Here is a 10,300-nt window from a genome sequence, read left to right as displayed (position 1 = left end):
TAGACTAGACTATAGACTAGACTATAGACTAGACTATAGACTAGACTATAGACTAGACTATAGACCAGACTATAGACTAGACTATATACTAGACTATAGACTAGACTACAGACTAGACTATAGACTAGACTATAGACTTTAGAATAGTTCTTAGACTAGAATACGGACTAGACTAGTCTACTTCACTGTAGACTAGGCTATAGATTACACTATAGACTAGACTAGTCTACTTCACTGTAGACTAGACTATATATTACACTACAGACTAGACTATAGATTAGACTGTAAACTAGACTATATTTAGACTAGAATAGACTATAATCTCTACACTATTCTATAGAGTAGAACTTAGTCTTTACATTAAAATTGGAACCTTTTAGTGGAAATTGTTTCGTCTCTGATATTCCTGTTATAAATGAAGAAGTCAACTAATTGACCTTTATGATTTTTCTTTCGCATTAAGTGAAAAAAATAATTGCTTCGCCAGAAAGTCAATTTATACCCTCTGTCTAGGTGTACTTTTTGAGCATTAATCTGTTTGATTTTTCTTACTCCCTTGTATATCAATTAATGAAAATATTAAACTTGCAAATTTGTCGATGGAATTTAAAGTAGCGAAGATAAATTGATTATATTTTCATAACTTTGATACTTAAAATCAAACAAATCGTCGATACTATATATTCATGTTGACAATTGCTAAAGCTTCAGACTACATTTATTTGTACCTGTATATGTATCAATGTGTATTGATGTGTAGCTTCTTTAAGTAAAATAAAAAAAGAGCAGCTAAAACAGAATAAAGCTGTTGTGCCATTAAATGTATCTTTCAACAATAGCATCAGTAATATCACAAAAACATCGCGATTGGAGCAGTAATAACCAACCGACGATAGAAACGAAGTATTCATTCAACCATTCAGTGGGTTATAAATATTCATTAGAGTTCCATTATGTTTGAGAAATTTTTATGGAAGTGTGTATCTGTACATGTAATAGACATCTAAAGATATAAATGTGCAATGTGTATGTGTAAAAAACCCAGCTGTTTTAGCGATTGTTTATGAATTGTCAACAATGTCAAGTTGCAATTTGACATTGTTGATAAGTCTCAGAACTACTGGGATCGGAACGATACACTCATTTAAGTCTGCTGTAAGTCTGCTTGAAACATCTACTATATTTGTTCATGACGACCATAAATAAACCATCAACACCTGTATCTATGGTTATCGTTACGGTTTTACAGGCTTAACAATATGTCATTTGGAGCATCATTTTAATTATTAAGATTCAGTGCAAAATTTATCATTAAATGTGGAAGGGAAGCGATATGTTTTAATTCTTTGAATTGTATAATTTTAAAGTATTTGATTGAATTGAGTTTATATATGTCCCGATACATCTATTTATCTATCTATCTATCTATCTATCTATCTATCTATCTATCTATCTATCTATCTATCTATCTATCTATCTATCTATCTATCTATCTATCTATCTATCTATCTATCTATCTATCTATCTATCTATCTATCTATCTATCTATCTATCTATCTATCTATCTATCTATCTATCTATCTATCCAACAATCTACCTAACATGCCAGTTAGATTGCTGTTGTCTGCCACGTTCAGCTTTGTGATATTAAAAATATACGCCTCGGGAAAATTTTTCTTTTCTGTAGCCCTGTGTAATTGATTTTACAACACTTTTCTCTATTATATGTAAACACCTACACGTGTTTTTCTAAATTGGTTAATATGCCATACAAAGGCAAAAAATTATATATATTTGTTTGTAATATTACTTGTTTACATTTGCAATTTTTTTACACGTTCATGTAAAAATATAAATAAATTTAATGTATATATGTATATGTATCATGTATAAGTATTTTATATATGTTTACATTAAATCATTAAGTTACATATGATATATATAAAGGATGACTAATATTTACAGAGTAATTTGAATTACTTTGATTATTAGGTAAGATATTAACTCAACTACAGTCAAAATCGATTAGGAAATTATCAGAAATTTTCTTAAGCATTATATGTAAGATGTCATGGTTCTAAATTTTCCCTCAAAATAAATACAAAAATATTTAAACAACTCAAATATCCCACCAAAATCATCATAAGACCCATTTGTCAGTTTCAAATTAATTTAAACTCAGTTATATAAAAGTTAAACAAAAAAAAATAACCTAATAATTTACATTTTAATAATCTGTTATTAAAATATTTGTGGTATTATTTTTTTTTAAATTTAACTATAAACAAAAGTATACTTATACAAATTTACATATTTTGTTTTGTATGCAAATAAAACTAAGTCCTGGTAAAAAAAAAGTTCAGTTGTTTTTGTTATCATGTTTTATATGTTGTTTTTTTTCAACAAAACTTTGTGTGAAATATTATGCAAACAGTAGTAGAAAAACAAAATGTTAATAATACTAAATGCCACTTAATACGTTTGTCAACATAGAAAAAAAAGCCAAAAGGGGAGTAAAATAGAATTGAAAATAAAAAACGATTGTCAGACAAAAATAAAATGAAGATACAAACAGTTAAATATTTGTTTGAAATTAAATTTTTATTAGTCTTGTTTTCAAGGTGTTTTGCTAATGCCAGAGGTTTTTTTTACTCATATTTTAATGCCATATATGTACATAAATATCAAAAAGCAAATATAAATTTAATATCTGTTTACTAAGTTGCTTTTATTCGTGAACTGAACAAAATTAAATTTTATACATGAATTATTCCATCTTTGATTTAAGTCCTTTCAGACAGACGGCTAGGCGAACATAGAAAGATGGACGGACAAACATATCTAAATCGGTTCAAAAAGTGTTTTTGAGTTGATTTGTATTCCTTACGGACAACAAAACAAAAGCAAGGCACTCAGGATATGCTCTTAGTGAGCTCAAAGTAAATGAGTAAATGAATTTAGAGGAACGATTCGTACTAAGTACAAGTAACAGTAGGGTACAACAACTCCTATGTCAAGGACAATAAATTGTCATGGTCCTGTAATATAGATTATCAGAAAAAGTGTATAGGAAATAGGTTTCATGATAAACTAGGAGGCATAAACTAGTCCTAAAAAAGTAGAATCTTTAGCTTGAGGTTTAAAGATTTTTGCCCCAAGGATAACGGACGTAGGACATGTATTTATATGCTCTGAGTGAGCTTAAAGTAAATGCGTAAATGACTTTAGAGGAAAGATTCGTACCTGTAACTAAGTACAAATAACAGCAGGGTACAATAACTCCTATGTCAAGGACAATAGTTTGTCATAGTCCTGCAATATAAATTCTCAAACAAAAGTGTAAAGGAAATAGGTTTCATGGTTTCACTAGGATGCTTCAACCAGAATCTTTAGCATGAGGTTTAAAGATTTATGCCCACAACCTAAAGCAAAATACTAATTGAACTGGGCGAAAGTATAAAGATTTTAAAGAGAGAGAGATTACAGCTTTGCAAGAAAAGAAACAGACAAAAACACATTTTTTTCTAACTGTCCTCGAATGCGGAGTCTCATATTTAAATCTTTATTAAATAGACATTAACTTATATACGATGTTGGCACAATTGTTGGTTGTTCCTGTTTCATGTTGTAAATCTCTAATTCAGCAGGATAATTTTGTGACTGCTTAATTCTCATGGATATCAATGACTACTTACTCAACTTCCAAAATATCACTTACTGATAGGGCACTGAAAATAGGAGGAGAATATAAATTGTCACTGTCCCGCCGCAGTCAGGACTGCCGCTTTGGATACAGCGACCTTGTACAACAGGATACTGTTTGTTTGACTTAGACATTCATACAACGACTTCTATAGAAGTTGTCATAATGTGGGTGAGTAGGATTGAGCACTTTCTTTGTCACTGTCCGTCCTTCTTGGCAATCAGGACTGCTACTTTGGGTAGTGCGACGTTGTACGACACAGTAGATCTATCCAGGATACTATTTTTGCTGATAACTCAGGGGTGTTTGACTCCACACTAAAGATGGACACGTAATGAGAACGAGACCAATATATGAACTCAAGCATGTCAACTATCTTATCAACTACCACAATAACCTAACAACCTTTAAGTAGCCAATAGCCTCATAAACACTTTCTGAGCGGATCCATATAAATTTTGTGCACACTCATGTATTAAATCGATCCATTACTTCTCAGCCCCAAGTTAGCCCCAATAAAACTTGTTATATATTCAATATAACAGGGGAAAGTATAAAAATCGTTCATGTTACCTATGTGGATGACAAGTTCAATTAAGGTCTGATCCTTATAATGTTAAGGATCATTAGCGTTAGGGTAATTTTCTAAAAGGGAATTTTTGTTGCCGAATTTTGTTGCTTTTAATTAATCCAAAAATTTCACATGAAGTTAAAGGTATTTCCTGATGGAATCTTAATATGTGTTGTATAATGGTCAATTATCGACCCATCCTCATAAAATTTTACAAAAACATTTTGGATCTTATAGCACCTGTTTATGATGAATGTCATTGCTATATGAGCTTTTTAGCCAGTTATCTGCGTTATAGTCATTGTCAGCTTTATAGACAGACAGAAGAACAGACAGACAGACGAACATTAGTGGCTCTAAGACCCATATTTCAATGTGTTACAAGCGGAATGACAAAAACAATATACCGTTCAACTTTTTTGATAGTGGTATTTTTCATTTGTAAGAAAAACTTAAACTCCTTTTATGACCTTTATATAACAGCAATATGATATTGTAAAACGGTATTTATTACCAACAAACTATTTAGTTTTTCATTTCTTTCTTACTTGCTTAGAATCTTTGTGTTTTTTTTTCTTTTTTTGATAACATATTTACGTTATTGCTTTTCTAAAGTACCTGTGAACCCCTTAAACGTTTTAAAATTGTTTTGCCTGGGTTTCATTTGATTTAAAAAAAAACCTTTTCATTTATTACAAGATTGCATGTTAAATGTTTAGAAAAAACTGGGTTAAATGGATTTGTATTGCTGTTACTAACATCTGTTTAAAATAAGCAATGTTATACTATCACACACAGAAATAAGGAATAGATTAGGAAGGCATCAATCTAACCAACTCTAGTCTAAAACTTTTTTCCCAAACTTTACTTTAATCAGATTTCATTCAAGTAATTAAAATTAAATATCTTTATTTAGTGGGCAATTTATAAAAACATTTTTTTATTTGTCTTATTGTTGAACCATCCTAATGTTCGTACACTTGATTTTGCAACAATTTACAATTTTACTGCAAAATAACAATAAATGTTTTCTGTTTGTATGTGTCTTCATATACATACACGTATGTTTCTATTAAATTTGTTAGAGAATGAGTTAATATGCTGTTATATTCCTAATTGCCATAGTTTTACTAAGCACAATGGGTCATTTACCCAGCAAAAACTTGATTAACAAAATAAAGGGTTAACATGCTGCTGATGATAAATAAAAGTTGATAGATACATAGATAGATAGATAGATAGATAGATAGATAGATAGATAGATAGATAGATAGATAGATAGATAGATAGATAGATAGATAGATAGATAGATAGATAGATAGATAGATAGATAGATAGATAGATAGATAGATAGATAGATAGATAGATAGATAGATAGATAGATAGATAGATAGATAGATAGATAGATAGATAGATAGATAGATAGATAGACAGACAGATAGATACACACATACATAGATACATACATAGATACATACATAGATAATAACACAGATACATACATAGATACATAGATAAGTAGGTTGTGAACCACTGTCAGTAAATATGCAAAATTAATAAAATATTTCGTCGATTTTCCTTAAGGTCTAGACAAGTCTACGCGAGAGTTGTTTGTTGATTACATCATTTCAACATTTTATTATTTCATATTTTTTATATTTTCTCCTAAAGACACATTGATAGCAACTTCATTATGCCTAATTTCCGAAATAATAAATAAAGATATATGTATATTCAAAATATACATATATCTTTCTTATCATCGGCTTTTACTTTTCGTGGAATTTCGAATAAATATGTGACACTTGAGTTACAAAACTTATATTTGACAGGTGTCTTAAAATCATCCTTTATTTCTACTGTCTATATTATGAAAATATTCTAGTTGTCAGGCTAATACTTAAGTCCCATACATAAACATTTATTTGTATTTATGTCAACATTCTTAGTCATTTAATAGAACCAATCAAATCTTTGTGCATAATTAAATATTATTTTCAATTTCAATTTAATTTACTGCAATAGTTGAATAAACATAAAGAATTACATATTTACACATTTTCAAAATTTCACTAATTTACAATTACAATTATATTTTTCTTAATTATGTATTCATAAATAATTCATTGATTTATTTAGTTACTATTTTAATAATTTCCTTTGTTAAATTTACACTTCATTGTTAATGTTCTGTCTGAACAAAATATAAGATAATTAGAATATTAAATAAATAAATAAATTAATTCTTTCATGTTGTATATATAAAAAAATACTGTTATTGATTAACTGATTCATTTAATTACAATGCAATATTATTTACATTCTTTAGAATCGGTAGCAATGGACACCGGGTTTTAGTTTGTAAATCATAAATTAATAAATCACAAAAATAAAGTTAACGAGAGTTTATACAACATCGGACAATATAAATAAAAAGAAACTTATTGAAATATGTCAAGAACAGTGTCATAAATTTATGAATTTAATTACTATAATATTTTTATTTCATTATTAAATATTGTTTTCTTTTTTGTGAAGTTTGATGTGTTAATGTTTCAATTATTAATTACGTTTTGTATATATGGGGCAAAAAGAGAAATTGGTACTTTATTTGGTACCTATACAGTACCTATTATCAATCTGATAGTCTAATGAGAATAGAGTCTAGTCCATTGATTCTATGGTTTAATTAGCTGTTTTATGTATTTGCTAATCCATTTACTAGTCGAATGACAAATCTATGGACTTTTTAACTGATTAGTCATTAGACAAGTCAAGCGTGTACAGAAAAATCAGTGATCTTGTGAGTGGAATAGACTAGTCACTAGGGTCTTTTGACAAGTCCATGGACTAATCTATTGACTATTTCAGAGACTTTTTATTGTAAAGTCTATTGATTAGTCCAGTATTTAATGTCCGATTAATGGACTAGTATATTATGAAAATTACTAACAGTGGACTTGTCTTTCGATAAATCAAGTGATTATTAGAAAGTCTATGGTCTAGTCAATGGGTTCGTCTATTGTGTATGACCTTGTATTTATTGACTAGTTAAGTAACTAGTGTTTGGTGTAATATATTTTCTAGTGGTCTAGTGAGTAAAATAGACAAGTGTATTGAATTGTTTATTGATAGGTCTTTTGACAAGTCCATGGACTAATCTACCGGTGGCCTCCGGTAGGTAAGTGGTTAGTGACCTAGTCTGGTAGACCGGAGGTGGTGGGTTCGATTCCCACCCGTGGCACTGGTTAAGGAGCGCACAACAGGCTCGATAGAGGTCTAGGTGTATTTCTTCGGATTTGATGTGTATACATCCTCCATTCAAACTAACTAACTAACTAACTAACTAACTAACTAACTAACTAACTAACTAATCTATTGACTAGTTCAGAGACTCTCTATTGTAAATACTATTGACTAGTCCAGTGTCTAATGGTCCGATTAATGGACTAGAATATTATGGAAATTACTTACAATGGACTTGTCTTTGATATGACTTCACTTTTTTGATAAAAATTGGAAAAAGTCTTTTCGAAGGATATCGCATGTGGTGACATCAAATTCTAAAAAATAACGTATTTTTCTTTGGAAATAACCATTTACTGTGCAATACTATAACTGACGAGTGGAGTTGTTTGATCAAAACAGAATCTTTTAGTCTCTACTTGACAGTTTGCACATTAACAAACCAATCAACCAACTGCTTGAACAACTAAACATTTCCTAAAAATTCTCTTTTAGTAGTCTGAGGGTTAATATTAAAAATATGAAGAACAAAAAATTACCAAAATCACTGGTTAAAAAACATGGATGGTGAAAAAAGTACCAAAACATAGTTTTACCCTTTTGCTCAAAAAAAAGGGAGAAAATTTCAAAAGCATACTAGACACTTATTGCACTTTTTTAATTTTTTTTTACTTTTTTACATTTCAATTTCCCGAAATCCCATCTTAGTGGATCTCTTTTTATCGGGCAACAAATCTTTAGTCTAAATTTCAATTCTCTAGCTGTAACCGTTTAGGCTGTGCGATGATGAATCAGTCAGTCATTTTACTCATATCACCGTTATTTATGATTCGATTTTAATAGAAAACATATCGAAATTTATTTAATGAACTTCATAAAGATTTGCATCCCAAAGGTATCAGGAATTTTTAGAAATTTTATTTTAATATATTTACATATCTATTACCCAACAAAAGCTTAATTACATTGAAAAGTGTCATAATGTCCATAATCAGGGGTTTTAATTTGTGGGATACTTCGAATACCGGCTTCACTAAATTAAGCATTTTTATACCCTACACCACTATAGTGGGGAGGGTATTATACGTTTGTGCTGATGTTTGTAACATACAAAAATATTGGTCCAATACCCACCTTAAAGTATACCGATCGATTCAGAATCATTTTTTGAGTCGATTAAGACATGTCCGTCCGTTCGGCTGGCTGGCTGGCTGTCCATGTAAACCTTGTGCGCAAAGTACAGGCCGCAATTTTCAAGATAATTTGATGAAATTTGGACGAAGCCTATTGAAAATTATTGAAATCGGTCCATTATTTCACCTAGCCCCCATACAACCGTACCTCCCGATTTGAACTTTTTATGCTATAACTACGTCAAATATTCTGCTATCTCTCTAAAACTTGGCACAAATAAGTTTTATATAAGTATAAATGATACTGCAGATTTTCGTAAGGATCGGCCTATATTTGACCCTAGCCCCCATACAAACCCCCCTTCAAAAAATGACTTAAACGTTTAAAATTGACTTGTAACCATTTGTATCGCAATTAAAGTCAACAAAACTAACTGTTATTTAGAAATATATCCTTTCCCCAAATTTACCGAGGATCGGCCCATATTTGACCTATATAAAGCCTTATTTAGAAATTTTAGTTTTTTATCAATAAATGGCTTAAATATTTTGGAATTATGCTAATATTCAACATAAAAGTTTCTTTACAAAAAATAAAAGTAAAAATTGTAAAAATATACTCATGGTGTAGGGTATCATATGGTCGGCCATGCCCGACTATACTTTCCTACTTGTTTAATAAATGGACTGTTTTAAATTAATGTTATTGTGCTCATAGAAATTGTGAAACCTTTGAAATTGTCATAACATCCATGGACATTATGTTTCTTAAAAGTGTGATATTGTCCATGAACAGGGATTTTAATTTCTTTGGTATTTCGAAAACTGGCTTCGCTAAATGAAGTACTTTTTGAAATAAACAGACTTTATGTCAGTTTGCTCATTGTGACATAGTGACACTTTTGAAATTGTCATAACATCCATAACTCTTAAAAGTGTCACAATGTTCATGGACAGGAGTTTTAATTTTTGCGTATTTGGAATACCGGCTTCGTAAAAGTGTCACTCTTAAAAGTATCATAATGTCCATGGACAGCGGTTTGAATGTTTGTGGTATTTCGAATACCGGCTTCGCTAAATTAAGCATTTTTTTTAATAAATGAACTATTTTAAATCTATGGAATTTATGTAATTTTGCTCATAGACATTGTGACACTTTTGAAACTGTCATAACATCCATGGTCAGTATGACTTAATTAAAAGTGACACAACGACCATGGACATAATGTCATTTGACAAATGACATGTTACTACACAATAGCATTTTAAGTCATTATTTGAACACGTGGATGTCATTACCACAAACGCTTAAAGTCGTGATACATGGTTGTCAGATCTTACAAACTTTGTCAGTAAAAGTTTAAAAAAATATCTGAATTTACAGTTTTTCTTTTGTAACGTTGTCAGAAAAAGCATTGCTGACAATATTGGAATACAAAATTTGTAAGTTTACACTGTTATTAGATATTTTCTGTACATTTTACTGCCAACGTTGTAAGATCTAAGAACCGTGTATACATAGCATTACAAGTTATTAGAAAAGAAGTTGTTGTAAAAAACACAAGAAAAACTGTGCAGCATTTATAGCTTCACAAGCAAGATAACTAATGAATAAGAAAGTATTTATATAACACATGATTAGTAAGA

Source organism: Lucilia cuprina, chromosome 6 (genome assembly GCF_022045245.1).
Source record: "Lucilia cuprina isolate Lc7/37 chromosome 6, ASM2204524v1, whole genome shotgun sequence".
In the NCBI taxonomy this organism is placed as follows: Eukaryota; Metazoa; Arthropoda; class Insecta; order Diptera; family Calliphoridae; genus Lucilia; species Lucilia cuprina.
The sequence above is the reverse complement of the archived record's forward strand: the minus strand, read 5'-3'. Positions refer to the sequence as shown.